Raw genomic sequence first — 19,734 nt, forward strand, 5'->3', positions numbered from 1 at the left:
GAAAAGGGCATATCATATCAAGTCTATTTGTGTTAGTCTATGACCCCACTCCAAGATTCAGCGAATTTGCGCTATTCGTTTAACTGTTTATATTAGTTTCTTTCTTAGGGTTTCGTGTAAACTTCCGCTTAGAAACTTATAAGGGTAGATTTTAGGTTCTTCTGAATATAAGATGCTGTCTCTTACTACACAGCAATTCCATTAGTTTCAATTCTTCGTTTTGACTATTCAGTCATTTGATACAGCACTATTATCTGCTATTATTCTTACTCGGTCACCCCTAAATAATACCAGAGTTGGCCACCATGAGCGAGACACACTACGCTACTACTCTACTGCACTTCTTTTTTGGTCTTAAGAGTTCAGGTTTGGGTATAGTCCACTAGTTAGTGTGTCGTTTTACCAATTTCAAGATGGAGGGTTCCAATCGTTATATGTTGGTCAAAACATTCCGCATCTTAAAATGTGGGGAAGTTATAAATGTGACAACCAATTCAATTATACGTTTAGAAGCAGTTATGCTATTAAAAACAAACAAAAAACAGTTTGTTTGTTGTAGAACGAAATCACATCGAGCTATCTACTGTGTCCGTTGCAGGGAATCGAGACCCGGATGTTGATTCTGTAAGTCCATAAACCTACCACTGTCCTATCGAGGGACAACAGTCTTCTAAACACGAACTTATATTTTAGATGTCTTAAGCTTAAGGCACACGAACACACATACACACACACACAGAAAATATATCGAAGTTTACAAGATATATGAACAAGTGACTATAATCGGAAATAATAAAAAAAAAATTCACTAAGGTTTTCAAATCATTTTCAAGTGAAAACAAATTCCAGGAAGTTGGTTATCCTGAATTTATAGTTAGCATATAGAAGTATAATAATTATAAATTATGTTCACATGAGTTCGATGTCTTGTTGGCCTGGCATGGCCTAGCGCGTTAAGGCGTGCGCTTCGTAATCTGAGGGTCGCGGGTTCGCGCCCGAATCGCGCCAAACATGCTCGCCCTCCCAGCCGTGGGGGCGTTATAATGTGACGGTCACTATTCCTTGGTAAAAGAGTAGCCCAAGAGTTGGCGGTGGGTGGTGATGACTATCTGCCTTTCCTCTAGTCTTACACTGCTAAATTAGGGACGGCTAGCACAGATAACCCTCGAGTAGCTTTGTGCGAAATTCCAAAACAAACAAACATGTCTTGTTTATTTTGAAATGTAAATGTATTATTTTATACAGACATCATTAAATGACGATTTGGTTATTTTATGTTAGGTAGTAATTATCTTTTGTGTTTCAACAAGAAAGAGGAGGTGCAGATAGCCTAGTTGCTTTGCACCGTAAAACACCAAACCAAACAACCAAGGGAGAGTTATAAACAACAACACCTTCTTAGGGTTAAAGGATAAAAATTAGTTACCGACATTCCACAGTAATTGTGACAAAAAATTGTTCTGTCTGTTCTTATCCCTGGTGAATCAGCGATTCTAGTTGTAGCTTCATAGGCCTACAGCACACTGACTGTACTTGTTCAATAATAATAATAATAATATTTGTCTCTCAGCGCGTCGGTTTTTATATACCATGGACAGAACATACATAGCCGACTGTGTGGTTTTACTTATAAACATAAAACATCAGTTCGCTATGAAGTAAAATATAATATGTAAGAGAAAGAAATCACTTTTTTGTGCGCAAAGCTGCATGAGGGCTTTGAAATTGTAAATGCACAGTGGAAGGCAGCTACTCAACACCAACAACCACAAACTATCGTGCTACTCTTTATGAAAGTAAAGTGGGATTGATGGTAACATTGTAACGCCCCTATGGGTCAAAGGGCAAGCATGTTTGGTGTTGGGATTCGAACCCATGAACCGCAGATTGCGAGTCAAGGACCCTAATCACCAGATAATACCGGAATCAGTTGGAATGATAACAGCCAATTGAAACGAGTTCCTCCTCGCGTGTGTCACTTGCTTCTATTTCGATGCAACTATCTTGTAAGTAGCAAAGGTTTTCGTACACAGCGAGTGATCCATTTAAATTACAGCAAGTAAGCGTAACATAAGGTGACATTATTTGTACTAATTATAATTTCTATCGAGTCAATTCAAACCTTAAAGGTAAAGTTTTAAAACAATAATTTTCTTTATCATGTGAATAATGTGGTTTCCTGTGATTAGTCTCTTGATGTGTGTAAGTCTAAGGACTTACAATGCTAAAATCCAGGGTTTGATTCTCCAAGGTGGATGTAAGAGATAGCCCGGAGCAGTTTTGTCTTAGAACAAACAAACAAATCTTATGATTAGCGCCCTTCAGTAGCTCAATGGTAAATCTGGGGGCTTATAACGCTAAAGTGTGGGTTTGATACCTGTGGTGAACATAGCTAAGATAGTCCATAGTGTAGCTTTATTTTAAACTACAAACAAACTTATGGTTCGCCAATTTTTTATTGTTTCATGATAATGCAAAATGTAAGATGAAATAAGATCAAAAGTGTAGATTGTGCTATTACGACACGTAAATTATTATATTATTGTGCTATATGGCTAAGGCATAAGGTCAACAATTATGGTAAAGGACCTCGTATGCCACATTTGACTAAACGTGTAGGTGAGAACACCAAAAATTTATTTTATTTGTTTTATTTTGAATTTCGTGCAAAGCTACACGATGACTATCTGCACTAGCAGTGAAGAATAAGGGGAAGACAGCGAGTTATCACCACCCACCGCCAACCCTTGGGCTACTCTTTTACCACTGAATAGTGGGATTGATCGACACCTTATAACGTCCCCACGACTGAAAAGATGAGCATGTTTGGTAGGACTGGGATTCGAACCGGTGACTCTCAGTTTATGTGTCAAGCGCCCAAACCACCTGAGCCTCTTGTAAATTGATGGTAGGAAACTGACGAACCTAACTTGTCGAAAATTGATCATCACATAACTAGAGTTATGTAGAGATAATAGGTATAATATTACAGTGTTGAGAAATAACAAGTGTTAAATATCCTTTAAAGCATTACAAGAGAAATGCAATTAAGACTCTACTGACATAGAAATGATGCTTACTTAGTTCGTGAAGGTGACTCAAGAGAAATAGACCAATCAAATTGCCATGTGCACCACCGACTTAACGGGCAACAACCTGGTAGGTCAGAAATAACACACTGACACTGTATCCTTCAGTCATACATAAACCTTGAACTACTGCCCAGTGATGCAAAAAAAGATTAAATTTTGAAGTATGATTCCTGCGACCAGTAGGAAACAGCAACACGTCTGTACACTATATCTCTTGTACTGATGGGAGTTCACTTTCCTTTTCATCTCAGATGTCCAGGTGAGCACGTGAAATAAAAGGATTAAGCTCCATACAATGTATTCGTGATAGTGAATGCTACTAATTCATGTGATGACACGCTATCTTTCCTTCATTAATTAAATAGACAAATATATATGTATATCAGGCAGACGGTGGCACTGTCTATGTAGAGATCAAAATGATATACGTATAAATATAATATTACTGTCTGGGTTACGTATTGTAATTTATTTCGGACGAGTCTTCAGGTTTATTATGTTACGTATATTAACGTATTATTATTTCAAATAACCAGAAATTTTAATTTAGAAGTTAATTAAATGTTAATATACACTGCTGGCCAAAATCTTAAGGCCAATGAACATAAAGAAAAAATACGCATTTTGAGTTGTTAGACTCAACCATTTATTTGAGTAGAGCTTCAAAAGATGAAAATAAAAAACAAACTTTTTAGCATTTAATAGGAAAATGTAAACACTATGAAATTAGCCAAAATACTAGCTGATCAAAAGTTTAAGACCATACAAAAAAACGTCCTAAACAGGGTAAGAAATGCCCAACAAGAGGTCTCAGTAGTGAGTTGCACGGCCGTCATTGCGAATAACTTAAAACATTTGCTTTGGGATGGTCGATTTAAGCGTTTTCAGAAGGCTGGCTGGAATGTTATTCCAAGTGATGAAGATGGCTTCACAAAGATCATGCACTGTTTGGAATTGACGACCATTTCAATAGACTTCCCTTGCCATCCACCCCCAAACATTTTCAATGGGGTTCAGTTTGGGCGATAACGCTGGATGGACCAAAAATATCACGTTATTCGCCATGAAAACGTCCTTTGTCCTGCGGGAATTGTAGATTGCAGCGTTGTCCTGCTGAAAGATCCAATCATTTCCACACAAGCGAGGGCCTTCAGTCAATAAGGATGCTCTCTCCAACATGCCAATGTAGCCAGCTGCTGTTTGACGTCCCTGTATAACCTGAAGCTTCATTGTTCCATAGAAGGAGAAAGCACCCCAGATCATGATGGAACCTCCTCCACTGTGTCGTGTAGAAAATGTCTCCGATGGGAGATCCTTATAATGCCAGTAACGTTGGAAGCCATCTGGACCATTCAGGTTAAATTGTTTCTCATCAGAGAACAAAGCCTTCTTCCACTTTTTTGGTGCTTTTCAGCAAAGTTTAACCAAGCTGTTTTGTTGTGTGGAAGGAGGCGTGGCCTTTGAAGACGTTTACGGTTTTTAAAGCCTTTCTCTCGTAGATACCGTCTTATTGTTCTTGAGCTGCATTTTGCGTCCGTAAAGGTCTTAATCTGGTTCGACGATCGGCTGGTGTCTTGCCGGACAACCCGTCAAATCCTTCTGCTCAACGCCGGCGAAATGTTCTTGGGCCGACCACTTAAAATTCTCGTTTCGTATCCCTCAGGGTTTTAAAAGAAATTTGCAAAAGCAGTTTCACTACGTCCAATCTCACCAGCGATGGCACGTTGAGACAGACCTTGCTTTTGCAGCTCGACAATTCTGCCACGTTCAAACTCTGTCAACTTTATAGCCTTTGCCATGTTTTTACCCAATGTAACACAGGAGATGTTAGTGTGAGATGTTGACAACGCTAATGCTTGAACACAAATGACTAAATTTCGCTACGTGTTTACCGATTAACGGTTCGTTTCACTATGGTCTTAAACTTTTGACCGGCTAGTATTTAGGCTAATTTCAAAGTGTTCATATTTTTCCTATTCAAATAAGTGGATGAGTCTAACAACGCAAAATGCATATTTTTTCTTTATGTTCATTGGCCTTAAGATTTTGGCTAACAATGTGTGTAAAATGTATGTTATTTGCTAACAAACTGACAATACAATTTTCATTTTTAACATACAATATACAAATAAATTTTAATATACAAATAAAAGTAAGCAATATATTTTATAATAACGGTTATTACTAATAGTTATTAGAAATGAAGGTTTATATACCAGAGTTTTACAAACAATAATAGCAACATTCGAGGTTAATTCACTGAAGTTTTCGTATGTTCAAAATCCGCAAACGTTGCTGTTCCAATTCTGTTGTTTTCCGATTAATAGGCGTTAATCAAAATTGCAGCTTCCTAGATCTATAGCACATTGACTGTAGCTGTTCAATAATAATAATACTATTTGTCTCTCCGCGCGTCGGTTTTTATATACTAATCACGCGAGACTCTATAACATTCACCAAATTTCGCTTGGCAACACTACTGTAAATCACCAGTGTTTCAGACACAACTAATACATTGTTGATTTTTACACTCATAAACCTTTTACAAATTTTAAGAACAGGCAAGACTTGCATAATAGACAGTTAAGAATATACGTCACATGTAAAAAAGAAAAATATACTGAAACAAACATTGGCACAAAGATAAATGTAGGACGGTAAATCTATTACATCTGTTGTATTTTCATTTAAATACAACCGTAAAATTCAATGTATTCCCGAACGAACCTTTATACCAGTTTTACTGAATACCCATCCAAACCCTGTAACGGATGCAACGGATTTACTGTTGTATTTTCATTTAAATACTTCACAGGGTTTGGATGGGTATTGAGCAAAACTGGTATAGAGGTTCGTTCGGGAATACATTGAATTTTACTGTTCGTGATTTTTACGAACGTTTTTTGCATTTTTGCGTTTTTCATAACTATTTCTCTTTCTCTACGTAGAGCTTCACCAAATTCTACGTGGAGGTTCATTGGTTTAAGGAAAGCTACATACAAAACTTTAGTTTTGAATATTGAGTCCTACAGTTTTTATGGCATTCTGGCTTGTGTGTGTTTTTTGTCACTACTTCGTCCCTCGTTCATAGATCTTCACTAAATTTGGCATGAAGATTTGTTTGGTCTATTCAAAAACACATGCAAATGTGTTTTTGCTTTTTTAGAGTTACATATAAGGGAAGCAACTTTTCATGTCCTAAGATAACCTTTCATTAATCATGAAGTTACATAACTTCTCTCTAAGGGACGGGTATTTCATTTAGTTTTAAACATCTCATCATGTCATCAGAACTGTACAATACCATACAGTGTTTCCTTTTATAACAATATCTATTTAATGACTGAGTCACAAGTACTGGGAATGTTTGAATTTCTGGTTCTTCACTCTTTTCTTTCGTTTTTATTAATGATAATTTAAAACAAAAAATCGTGATAAATAATTTCACTGAGAGTTAACAGGTTGAAATAGAGTTTATAAGTGTTATTATTAATTAGGAGTGAGTAAAAAAAAATCATAATTCTTGTTCAAACAGTGTTATCGTTAACCCCGGAAGTCAGCTTTTTTACAGAAGTTTGGTTTTACTTTAGAAAACTAAAGTACAGGGCGAAACAAGGATTACCAGACAGTAATGAATAAACAATAAATATAGCACTTGGAACCTTGCTATATTTAGAACTTGGTTATAAAAACGGCTTTCCCATATCTATTGAAACACTGCATTAAAAACAACAAGTAAATAAATAAAGAAAAAGCATTAAAAAAGTAAACATTGAGATGGTTAATATCAGTGCTTCAAAAACATTGCAAACAAGATGGAAGATATTGCATTTGTATTAACCCTCCATAATAACACAGGCAAAAATTAGCATATAGCACCTTAAATAATTATTCCTAATGTATGTCTCTGTTATTACTCCATTTCTGGAAAAGTTTTTTTTTCTTTATTTGTATACATAAATAGAGCGATATAATTAATTATCAAAAGTGAATGAACTACGTACAAACTGCAAATATTATGGAGTTACTTTCATCTTCATTGTACAAAAATGTGCTTCTCTGGAATAATGACTATAAGAAGAAACAAAACCAGAACGTAATATTTCAGATGGTGTGCGTGTGTGGGGGGATAGAGCTCTATAATGGAGAATTTGCTACCTACTACACTTCAAACCAAGTAGACACCCATGTAGAAAGCTCAAATCATTCTAAAGTGATGTTATGATGTGCTCTTTGTTTGGTATACAACGGATCTTGTAAGTGACCTAATTGTAGGTGCGAGTGTCAATGTGCGATGTATGCGATGCGTTATTATTTAACAGAAATTTTTCGTGATTTTCTCTAACAAAATATTTGATTAGCGTAAAATATTTAACAGTGCATTATTTTTCAACATTTTGTTCTTTTTTGAATTTTCAGTACTCGCCCAGAACCATTTGTTTCTGAAAGGTTAATATTGAATAAGTTGGAAACTAACGTGACCAGTAGTAATGCACTAAACGTATATTTGATAGACGATTCTGTACCATTTGTTCCCGCAAGGTGGGCTTTAAAGAAATAAAATAAAGGTGACCAATTGAAACGTGAAAAACGTATGTTTGACGAAAGAATCGATAAAAAAATATGAGCACCGAATGGGTTTTTTATAAACAAATATCAACGAAAGCATGGTAATTAATTTGCTTACGTCTCAAAACGACTTATGTTTAAATAGAATAAAAGTAGAAGTTATCGTGACGGAAACTTGGAGACGAACGCATCAGATGTGTGTAGGAAATCCCAGATTTTGACGAATGTTGTTTGATATTGGGACATGTTTTATGTATGTGCGTACATGTCTACACAATCGTTTTTTTAACTGTTATTGTTGTTAAGTAAATAATTTTTAGAATTTTTGTTCCTTTGTTTTGTGTAAATACGTTTTTACACTTAAATCTTATTTTATTATTCGATAATACTCAGTGAATTATCACATTAGAAACTGTCAGCTGTTGAGACCATAAATGGCCCGACATGACCAGATGGCTGACTCGTAATCCAAGGATGGCAGGTTCGAATTCTCGTCACACGGAACATGTTCACCCTTTCAATCCTGGGGGTGTTATAAAGTGTCGCCCAATCCCACTGTTTGTTTGTAAAAGAGTAGCCCAAGAGGGGGCGGTGGGTGATGACGACTAGCTCTTTTCTTCTCTATTCTTGCACTACTAAATTAAGGAGGGCTAATGCAAGCAGCCTTCGTGTAGCTTTGCGAGAAATTCAAAACACATAATCAAGACCATAAATGGGCACATTTTATAATCTAGCTCCGATCAGATTGGTCATATTTAGGTTGTTCTTGGTTTTACAGAATAACGACTGAGATTGTTGCAATTTAAGATTTGACATAAAACTTACAAACACAATCAAGACATAAATTTAACTCATAAAGGCTAAACATTTCATGCTTGTCACAAATATTTACTTATCACTTTTGTTGGTTTCTTTGTGCAAAGTCACGCAACGGATTATGTGCCCACCACGAGGACTCGAACCTCGGATTCTAGCATTGTAAGCCCGTAAACTTACAGCTTACCTACCGCCGATGGGTAATGCTTTAAATAAGATTCATTAGTTTTATGTGTGTGTTTCGTAAAACTCATACCAAGCCGCTAGTCGCAGAGACTTTTAAGAGTTTGTTTGTTTTGAATTTCGCGCAAAGCTACACGAGGGCTATTTACGCTAGCCGTCCCTAATTAAAGATAAGGCAGCTAGTCATCACCACCCACCGCTGATTTTTGAGCTACTCTTTTACCAATGAATAGTGGAATTGACCGCAACATTATAACGCCCTCACGGCTGAAAGGGGCGAGCATGTTTTGTGTGACGGGGATTCGAACCCGCGATCCTCAGAGTCGAGTGCCTTAACAACCTGACCATGCCGGGCCACTTGTAAAAGATACCAAACAAATCGTTTCAAAGATAAAACTCTTTACCCAAACCTTTAAGAAACTCAGGTATTTAGCGAAAGCATTTTTCTATAGTTTTCCCGAAAATGGACTCCAAATTTGGCATTGATTTACACGTAAATAAGTAGGCCTAGCAATTACCGTTCGAAACTTGGTCGAAAAATTAAATTTGCATTATGGTGGTCCAATAAACGTGGGCCCCAGGTCCAAGGACTCACTGGTACGAAAATCCTTCGTATTAACCTTTAGTAACCAACCGTAATATATTAATTACTAATTTTATTTCACTATTTTGTTTTAACATCTTATATTGTAACCACTGCGTAATTTTGGCAACACAAAAACACCACCATCACCACAAAACTGTTGATATTTTTAAGGGTGTTTCTCAGAAATGAACCTTTTGAAGTCTTTTGGATTATTAGGTTTCATCAATGTTTTTGTCCAGTGTAATTCGGCTCAGCATGGCTAGGTGGTTAAGGCACCCGACACACCAAACATCCTCGCTCTTTCAGCCGTGAGAGCGTTATAATGTACAATCAATCCCACTATTCGTTGGTAAAAGAGTAGCCCAACAGTTGGCGGTGGGTGGTGATGACTAGGTGCCTTTCCTCTAGTCTTACACTGCCAAATTATGGACGGCTAGCGCAGATAACCCAGGAGTAGCTTTCCGCAAAATTCAAAACAAACGAAACCTATGTTGTTTCTTCTTATTAGGTCTAAAGATAAACATAGAAAGACACGGAAATCGAGTTTATGTTTAGCAAATAAAATCCCTCTCGAAAACACACACACACGCATACGTATTCGTTATACTCACTTGTGTGAATACATGTTTATTCGAACATATTATTTATTTTACCTCGTTTATTTACGACCAGTGCTACGCATTTCTGAAAGTACAGTTGATAACTGTAAAAAAAATAATTTTCATTTGTCGAAAGTGTTGGTCTTACTTCTTTTACCCTTCAAAATTGAATCTATTTTTAAAAACAGTGAAATAAACACAAAAAACAAACAAAATAAATATTATACAAAGCCTTGATAAAGAAAGGTTTGTTAATTTAAATATCACGCAAATATCTATTAAATATATACAACCTTTTGTTTAGATTAAAATATTTAGTCATTTAAAGAAAAACTTATTTACCTTTTAAAATACTGTTGTGCGTGTTTTATCATAGATTGCTTAAAATTATTTTCATCGCGTGCGTGATTAAAACTAATGCCAAGAAGAAATGAAATTTCTTACTTTAAACATCTTGAAAATATTAAGTGAAGATGTAATTGTGAAGGTTAATATATAAGGTAATTGGAACTGTATTTGATGTGGGCCTAGGTAAACACTAGAGTTAATGGACAATTTTTAATTTTCGGTTCATCCTTTGTATATTTCTGAATTCTTTGTAAACTTTCACTAAGACAATTTTCTCTAACCGATCCTGCTTTTGCACTGAGTACTAGAGAGGATGCAGCTGCTAAACAGCATCTGCCGCCAGCTCTTGAGTTACCCTAATCTAATTTTGGGATTTAACCGTCAATCTGATACCATACACCTCATTTCGTAGCATGATTTTGTAGCAACGGGTAACGAACCATAGATCTTCGGAATTTTGTTTGTTTGCTTAAAAGAGAAGAAATAAAATTCGGTCGAGAAATTAGGAAACTTTAACCAATAAGTTAATTTTGCCATAACTTTAGAAACGCGTAATGTACACGTAACTGTTGCCATAGCTTTGGGAAAGGGCCCGACATGGACAGGAGGTTAAGGCACTCGACTCGTAATATGAGGGTCGTGGCTTCAAAGTTTCGTCACACCAAACATGCTCGCTCTTTCAGCCGTGGGGGCATTATCATGTGACAGTCAATCCCACTATTTCTTGGTAAAAGAGTAGTCCAAGAGTTGGCGGTGGGTGGTGATGACTAGCTGCCTTTCTTCTAGTCTTACACTGCTGAATTAGGGACGGCTAGCAAAGATAGCCCTGGAATAGCTTTGAGCGAAATTCAAAACCAACTTTGAGAATTGATAAAATATTTGTAATTTTCTCTGTTCGGACACCTACAGTTAAAGCAATAAATGTTTATAGAAGTAACAAATAAACAGTATTTGTGAAAATGCTGTTGCTTTAGTCAACACTAATTGTTACTGTACTAGCAAACATATAGTAAACTTTAAGCTTTAAGGCCACAATAGGATGTTTTTTTTTTAATTCTTTGTCTCTGTTCGTTTCTTGGTTAGGATGGACTAAAAGCCACCAAGCGGCGCATAAGTTTTCATCTCCTTCCCATGATGCCGTTCGAGTGGGAGAAACCTTTCAATACACAGGCAACATCGGCATTCAGCGCGTGCCGTGTCGCGAGAACACGTGCGGTAGGAGTTATCTAGACTGATGTAGGTAACGTGCGAGTTTTCATCACAAATTTAAATCTTAAAGACTTTGTCATGGAGATCCTAGAGATGGAAATATCTAATTAGTCCAGTCTTACCGGTAAATTCGATGAAACAAAGGAGTGTTAAGGTCTTCGAAATAAGTTTTATTTAGTCGTTGTTACCTTGAGTTGCGTAAAATATCTCACTAACATATGGTTTTGTTAGCATAGGAGGTGGCTCACTCTTGTGTGAGTTTTGGTTAATAAGCAAGTTTGAGGAGCAAGTTCCTGACCTTGAATGATGAGTTTTTCAACTGCTTGAGGCGAAAACAACCAAGACAGGTGGTCCGCTAGTTGTAAAGGTATGTCCAGACTTTAGTGAATGAAGCTACTGTTGACGCTCTCGAACTGTAAATGTTCCAAATTCCAGAATTTTAAAAATGTGCGCCGTAGAAGTAAAGCACGTGCTGAATTAATTCAATTCTTCATCACATCGTGTTTCTCTCTCTGGTAACATTTTTCTTGCATTTTGAGTTTTATTTTTCAGAAATTTTCTTTTCATTTGGAATTATTCTATAAATGTTCTCACGTTTAATTTTGTTAAGCATGCGTTCTGTGTAGCCTTATTTTTGCACAGAAAAGGTTTTGTTTGGGGTCTCTCGATAACAACATAACACAGAGTAACCACCAAATATGAACTGTATTTATGATTTTGGTTGTTGTCGTTTTTTATTATCATTTTAAGTCTGAGAAAAAATTCGTTATGTTACCCTAACTCGCGTTCCAACAAAAGTGATAATAATAATAATAATATGTATAAAACTTGGATGTTAAATGTTTCTATAGACAATGCTTTATTAATTTAGTCTAGGTCATTGGTTCTATTTATATACTGGAAAAGTTAAGAACTAAAGGAATAGTTTCAGGTACTCATGTCGTTCTGAGAAGCCATTTGTCCACGCCCGTATGGAGAATGTTTGAAAGAGGGATTGTAATATGTAAGATCAAAAGTAAGCTGCGGATGTCTGGGGAATCATGCCTTCCCCTCACGCAGAATATTTATAAGAATATGAGATTAAATCTGAAAACAATTATGTATGAAATATCACTCAAACAATAGCATGGCTGTTCGCATTGGTTCCACAAACTGTTAAATAACTGTGCTGCGACTATACAAGCATATATATATATATATATATAAAAATCAGGGGTTTTCCGAACCCCATGTGTGTATATCCGTGTTGTGTCCCCCCCCCCTGATGAGAATAACAACAGACAGATTATGAAACTTTATATAATTACTTGGAACAAAGAAATAATTGAAATTATTAATAGAACGTACCTACGTTTTATGGTAATATTAGTATAAAATAGAACTTTGAGAGGAACAACGGTAGGCTTAACGAAGCTATTGAGCTTAAAGTCTAACAAATATACGTAGAAGAAGATAAATACTGTGGTTATGGGAAAGTATATAGATGGATAATTTTAAGTGTTTGATACAAATTTCCAATAAAAATGTGTAAAAGTGACGGAACATCCATTTGTTTTGTTTTAATTTCGCGCAAAGCTACAAGAGGACAACTTGTGCTAGCCGTTCCTAATTTAGCACTGCAAGACTAGAGGGAAGGGAGCTAGTCATCATCACCCACCGCTGACTCTCAGGTTACTCTTTTACTAACGAATAGGGAGATTGACCGTCACATTATAACGTTTCCACGGCTGAAAGGGCGAACATGTTTGGTGTGACAAGGATTAGGAGTCGACTCCCCTAACACATCTTTTTGAAGGAATCTATTGGGATGATAGAAATGTTTTAAAGAAACCAGTGAATTGAATAGGAAAATTTCTTTAAAAAAAACTAATTTTACAGAACTTTAGTAAACTTAAAAGAAATGTCGTGACTAAATTAAATTATATATAAGTAAAAATAAATAGTACGTGCGAATAGCTTTTAGGCTGTCAAGGACAACGTGAGAACTTCAATACATTAGGGCCCAGTATGGCCATGGTTAAGGCACTCAAGTCGTAATTTGAGGGTCACGGGTTCGAATCCTCGTCGCACTAAACAAGTTCACCCATTTTAGCCGTGGGGACGTTATAATGTGACAGTCAATCCCACTATTAGTTGGTAAAAGTATAGCTCAAGAGTTGGCTGTGGGTGGTGATGACAGGATGCCTTCCCTCTAGTCTTACACTGCTACATCAGGGACCGCTAGCGCAGATTGCCTTCGTGTAGCTTTGCGCAAAATTCAAAAGAAACCAATCAATACATTAAAATGAGATATATATTAATTTCGCAATAAATGTGACAATGCTCAATAGTTGTCGGTGATTTTACTTAGTTCGTACCACACGTTAAGATGAAAGTCAGACGAACTAGCCGCTCTTTTATGTTGTGAGAAATCGTCCTAACTTACGATTTTGATTTATTGAAATAATTTGAAGATATTATATAATTATTATCGTTTGTAAATACAGAAATTTTATTATAAATAATTTCTTTGTTTCTGAATTTCACGTGAGGGCTATCTGCGCTTGCCGTCTCAAATTTAGCAGTGAAATGTCGGTAGCCATTCGTCATCACCACCGTCAACTCCTGGGCTATTCGTTTACAAACGGATAGTGAGATTTACAGCCACATTAAAACACATCACGGCTGAAGGAGCGAGCATATTTATTGACAGAGGGATTCGAACCCATGACTTTCAGATTGCGAGTCAAGCGTCCCTAACCACTTGGCCATGAGGGACCCGGAGATTTTAATATTTTTTATGTTTACCAATACGAAACTTAATAGTACAGTTTTTATCCCCTTTTTTTTTTCCAAAGCAAAACAAAGGAAGAAACGATAAACACTAAGTTCCTGTGAAAGAAGTGTAGGTTCACCATTCTGGAACTGTTAAAGATTTCCTCTGAGGTTTCTCGGATAGAATTGAATTATGATAACAAAAAGTTGGCTTAATCTAGTGGTGCTTAATGAACTTAGTAAGATGATGTGGGAATTTTAATAATTTTTATAAATAAACTTATCTTCTCAGTTGAGTCTTTTGATGAGTTAACGTTGGAACTTAATAAGAAACAAAACAAAGCAAAAACAATGTATGCTAATTATGACAGAGTACAATGTTATGACACTTTAGTAAAACATCTAGATTAACTCAGAGGCAAACAATAACATATTTGTTTACTTTTAAACTGTGTCATTGATTTTAAAGGCAATTACGTTTGAGATGTATATGTTATAAGATTAATCGCCTGATCAACTAATTGCATGATAATGGAATATTTGGCGACTGTTGGAAACATTGATTATTGGCTGATAATTACTTTATGTGGTGAGTTAACAACCTTTTTATATACATATTTAATAACTTACAAACTAATCTAACTTTAAACTAACATTTTGGCTTCTAATCTGCCGCTGCCATCACGCGTGTGGGCCATCGCACGCTGTTATTTGGCTTATAGGATCATTTAGGCAAAGTATTTTACATATTAAATCCAAATTCACCACAATGGGTTGAGTACGTTATGTTACAACAAATAGCATAAAAATACTCTCGCTCAACATAGAGTTCAAAGTCCTCTTCTACGCACCCTTATGGTTCATAGAGGTCACATGGTACCAAATAATCTCCGCCGTTAACACTAATATTTGCTATAGATGCTCTTTCACTATCTTAAGGGGGGGGATATGTACCACTGAGACATTCGCCAGTGGTAATTGAGGATGTTTGCCGATTTACGTCCTACTAACTTGTTAATGAAAATATTAACACAGTTTAAAACAATTGCGTATCCAGGATCTCTAGACTGGTTAGGAACACAAAGTCTGGTGCAGTATTCTTGTTGAGTGGCCATGAAAACATACTCCTTGCTCCTCATCATGCCTTACTGACCTTTCAGGGGCATTTTAACTTCTGGTAGAAGTTACGCCATATAGATAAGACTCACTCAGGCCACATCCAGTTATTCTGCCTGGAAAAGCACAAACACGCAACGATAATACATAGATGTTGGAGTCTCATAGAATCATTTTGTCAATAACACGTCCAGTCATGCTCTGTTTGACAAACGTACATCTTAGCAATAATCCTGTAACGTGGTTTATACTGTGAAAGGCTGCGTCGTAAATTCTTCTTCTTTAAAGCCTACCCCACTTCCCTGCATGCTTTTCACAATCCATCTAGCATATCAGGACGACACTTCTTAGTGCTCATTTTAACAGCAGATAACCAAATGTGCTTTTACTCTAAAACAAATATTTTACATTGGGAAGGCCTATTACATACACCTCCCAAATCTAATAAAGTTTCGGTGGCATTTCATTACTTCTGAACAACAAACCGACGTCAAAATAGAAACTGTGATACGTTCCTGGTTAGATATTATGCCGATTGTACCGATCCACACGTTGCTGAGCACTATAAAAAACATAACCCCAAATACTAAAGTTATTTTGATGTTTTACTGCTCTTCAAGAGCCTAAATTGAGAGCAGTGAAAGTTTTCAGTGGATTCACTTTCATTGATCCTTAGGGGGCCGTTAGAAATTTACTCAAACAAAAATGGTTCTACTGGTTTATTCATTTTTTATTTATTTATTTTTTGGTAGAGCTTGATTTCACGTGCCTGAATAAAAACAAACAAACAACAGAATAAGCCTCTTCTGGTTTCTCTTTTATTCACCGATTTCTCTTGGGATTGATGATTTTTTTTCTAGCTCACTAACGACGTTTGCTGTATGCAGGTTATTGACGATCGAGATAAAACAATATCGTGATATCTAGGGAATATTATCGACTAAATGCATAGGTAAGGTATGATATTTGTCATGTCGAGAAGCTGAGCTCTTATAATCGCCCTAATTACTTCAATAATTAATATGTTTCGGCGTTTATTATCTAATGTTTGTTTTTTTCTAATTTCGCGCAAAGCTACTCGAGGGCTATCTACGCTACCCCTCCCTAATTTAGCAGTGTAAGACTAGAGGGAAGGCAGCTAGTCATCACCACCCACCGCCAACTCTTGGGCTACTCTTTTACCAACGAATAGTGGGATTGACCGTCACATTATAACGTCCCCACGGCTGATAGGGCGAGCATATTTGGTGTGACGGGGATTTGAACCCTCAGATTACGAGTCGAATGCCTTAACCACCTGGCCATGCAGGGTCGTTATCATCTGATGAGATGGCAATTAGAGCAGACAAAACCGAAAAACTAAGCAATTACCCTGGAAACTAAGCCTTCCAAAATGGAAAAAAAAAAAAAAAGTTTCTTATATGAGTTTGATATCACAAACGTGTTACTTTCTTTCAAGTATGTGAATTTCTGTGGTGGTTACTTTGGGATTAACATTCTTGAACAAGTTTTACATCTTCAGTTTTCAAAGGCCCAAAGGCCCGGTATGACCAGATGGTTAGGGCGCTCTACTCGTAACTTGAAGATCGTGGGCTCAAATCCCCGTCACACTAAACATGCTCGCCCTTTTAGCTGTAAAGGCGTTATAATCTGATTACCAATCGCACTATTCGTTGGTAATAGACAAGCCTAAGAGTTGGCGGTGGGTGGTAATGACTAGCTCCCTTCCCCCTAGTCTTAGAGTGCTAAATTAGGGACGGCTAGCGCAGTTAGCCCTGATGTAGCTTTGCGAGAAATTCAAAACCAACCAACCAAACAAACAAATCAAAAGCCCAGTTAGATGGAACCTTATTTGAAAAATATATTTTGACTTGAAACCTAGTTGTATCTTGATGTACTGACAGTCCTTCGTACTACCATGTTACGTAGAGAAAGGCGAAAGCTTGTACGTAATACCGTTATAAGGATCCTTCTAAGGTTCTCTATGTTCGTGAGTCTTGCTACATTATTCATACACAAGCTAACAAAACCGGCTTTTTGATTTGTATATCCTAAATGAACGTTTTGATCTACAGTTAAGAAACAGATAATTATCATAATTTTGCGTCTTTCAGCGTTACCAGCACTGGTATTAAAATTAGCAACACATTAAAATGAATGAATATTTTGGTTTATTCACGGGTTAAGCATTCAGACGTGTCAAATGCATGCGCAAAATAGTTTGGGTTCAAAGAATATTGTAATTAGTTGTCGAGTATAATTTATAAAAAATGTGATAACACAAATATGTCGTTGTTTTCTGTGCCTCACAATTTTGTTTGTGACAAGAAATCCTGATTCTCTTGTAAAAACTGTAGGTTTATGTCTGGACACGAAAACATCGATTCTTGTGAAAATTATAAATCATTGGGTGAGGTTGTCGAACTGCTACTTCTAATATATTGTTTTAAATATTAATTGTTCTTGTTTTTGTCTAACATGTATGATAATGCTGGTGAAGTTTTGTATGGTATAGAACTTGAAAATAAATTATTATACAAACGGGTCTACCATCGTAAAAGATATCTTGTCAACGTAAAGGGAAAACACACAATTTCCTATGTAAATTCCAACGTTTTTAGATTGATCGTAAAAAAGACACACGCACATACATTACTGATTGCTAATTTCAACGTATTTGTATGACGTATTTAATACGTAGGCATAAAAAATGAAAGGCAAATACAATTGTTTTATTGACTGCAAATTCCAGTTTTTCTGATTAGATTCAGTACTTAGCGTTGAGTTCTCTTACTATATCGAAAATAACACAACACTGATTGCGAATTCAAACGCTCGTGGAAAAGAAAGGTCCAGTTCGTGACGTCAAGGACATGTTGCAACACAACAACAACATTTTCTTCTTACAACTTAATGTGTCGAGAAACCTCACTTCTTTCCCATGAGATGTCTTAGGAACCCCAGTAAGTCTTTAAAATAAAATTTTAAATGTATTTTTCTGAGGGTTTATTTTATTTCTCGGATTTTCGAAGCGCAGACGTACTTCAAGCTCATCCACTCTATTTGTTAATGCGCGAACGACAAGCTCGTTATGTTAGTTTCGTTGCTGAGAAGTTACCTCAGTAGATATTCGTTGAGTTGGATTTCAATTTATCTACGAGAGAAAACAAACACAAACACGTAAAATAAATATTTACACTTAATGCAAGAACTTTACAAATAAACTCAACATCCATTTATTAAAGTACTAAAAAATCAACGATTTAAAGGACTTGCGTGTATTGTAACAGAGTAGGCAAAGACAATAGCCAAAATACTAATGAAGATATTAATTAATATTTATTGTAAAAAGTATTAAAAGGCCACGCTAGAGAGACGCTGGGAAATACAATTTGGATGAAAACATTTAAAAATATCCGCTTGTTGCGAAGAGATAATTATAATTCATTAACAGTGGAAATGTGTGTACTATGTGAAGAGCTCTAGAGGTCTAAGCCTATTTACATTAATATGTAAATTTTAGACTATGTGGAGGAACAGGAAATTAACAACCACCATAACTTAACGTAAAACGTTAGATAGTTATTATTATTTTTTTCATTAATAAGCAAAAGAATAACTTTCAAAACTAAACAGCACTTGGTATAGCTCTTCATCAACGGTAAGCTTGAGGCTTATAATTATAAAATCCGGGGTTCAATTCCTCATGGTAGACACAGCATCTTTCTTTTCGTAGAAAACTGTTTAAATAAAACGGAAAATAAATAGCTCTGAGTTGACTTGACATTTTACTTTGTGAGATGTTAGGATATAAATCACGGGTCGGAAAACGGTGACGTCACGTCTGACGTTTATAACCTCGAACCAGATAGTTACTAAGCGGGTCACTATGTGTATGTGGTAAAATAGATTCAATAGGAAAAGTTGCAATCTTACTGTATTTTAATAAGGTATCGGATTGTGTCCGAAAGTTAAGTAATCATATGTTGATATTATAGAAGGAAGATTCGATGTTTGTTAATATAAAAAATGCACAATCTTTAGTAAACATGTTTACAAAAGACAAACAACTGATAGCTGTTTACTCTCTTGACATATGTAGTATTTTGTTGTTAACACTATTTGCACGAGCGTGTTGAATGAATTTGTCAGCGAAGACAGGTTAACGTTAAGATTTAATTTTAAATTACGCGAACCGAGGCCTTTAAAGCGCCTGGGTGATTATATTTGAACAATTAAAGAACAGCCACTTCTTGTGTTATGTGTGACAACATATATTTCTGTAAGTTGTGCTACAAAGCCTTAATTAGAACTAGTTTTCATTCTGCGAAAACGAAGCTAGAGAACGAAGTATCACTAAAATAGGTTTGTATTGCACTATTGTGTGTTAAGGCACTGCACAAACAAACCGTACAGTTTCTCTACAGTTTCCAGTCTGAACTAAAACGAATTACATACATAT

At 36.1% G+C, this 19,734-nt stretch overlaps 1 protein-coding gene across 1 annotated transcript in view; it reads left to right on the forward strand.

Moving 5' to 3' along the window:
• Positions 1-11,377: 11,377 nt before the first annotated feature.
• Positions 11,378-19,734, forward strand: part of LOC143244390 (fat-like cadherin-related tumor suppressor homolog) — a gene marked incomplete in the record, with an annotated part of 451,859 nt that continues 443,502 nt past the window's right edge. The window contains 1 exon segment of the mRNA XM_076488964.1: positions 11,378-11,769.

This window comes from Tachypleus tridentatus, chromosome 2 (assembly GCF_004210375.1).
Source record: "Tachypleus tridentatus isolate NWPU-2018 chromosome 2, ASM421037v1, whole genome shotgun sequence".
Taxonomy (NCBI): domain Eukaryota; kingdom Metazoa; phylum Arthropoda; class Merostomata; order Xiphosura; family Limulidae; genus Tachypleus; species Tachypleus tridentatus.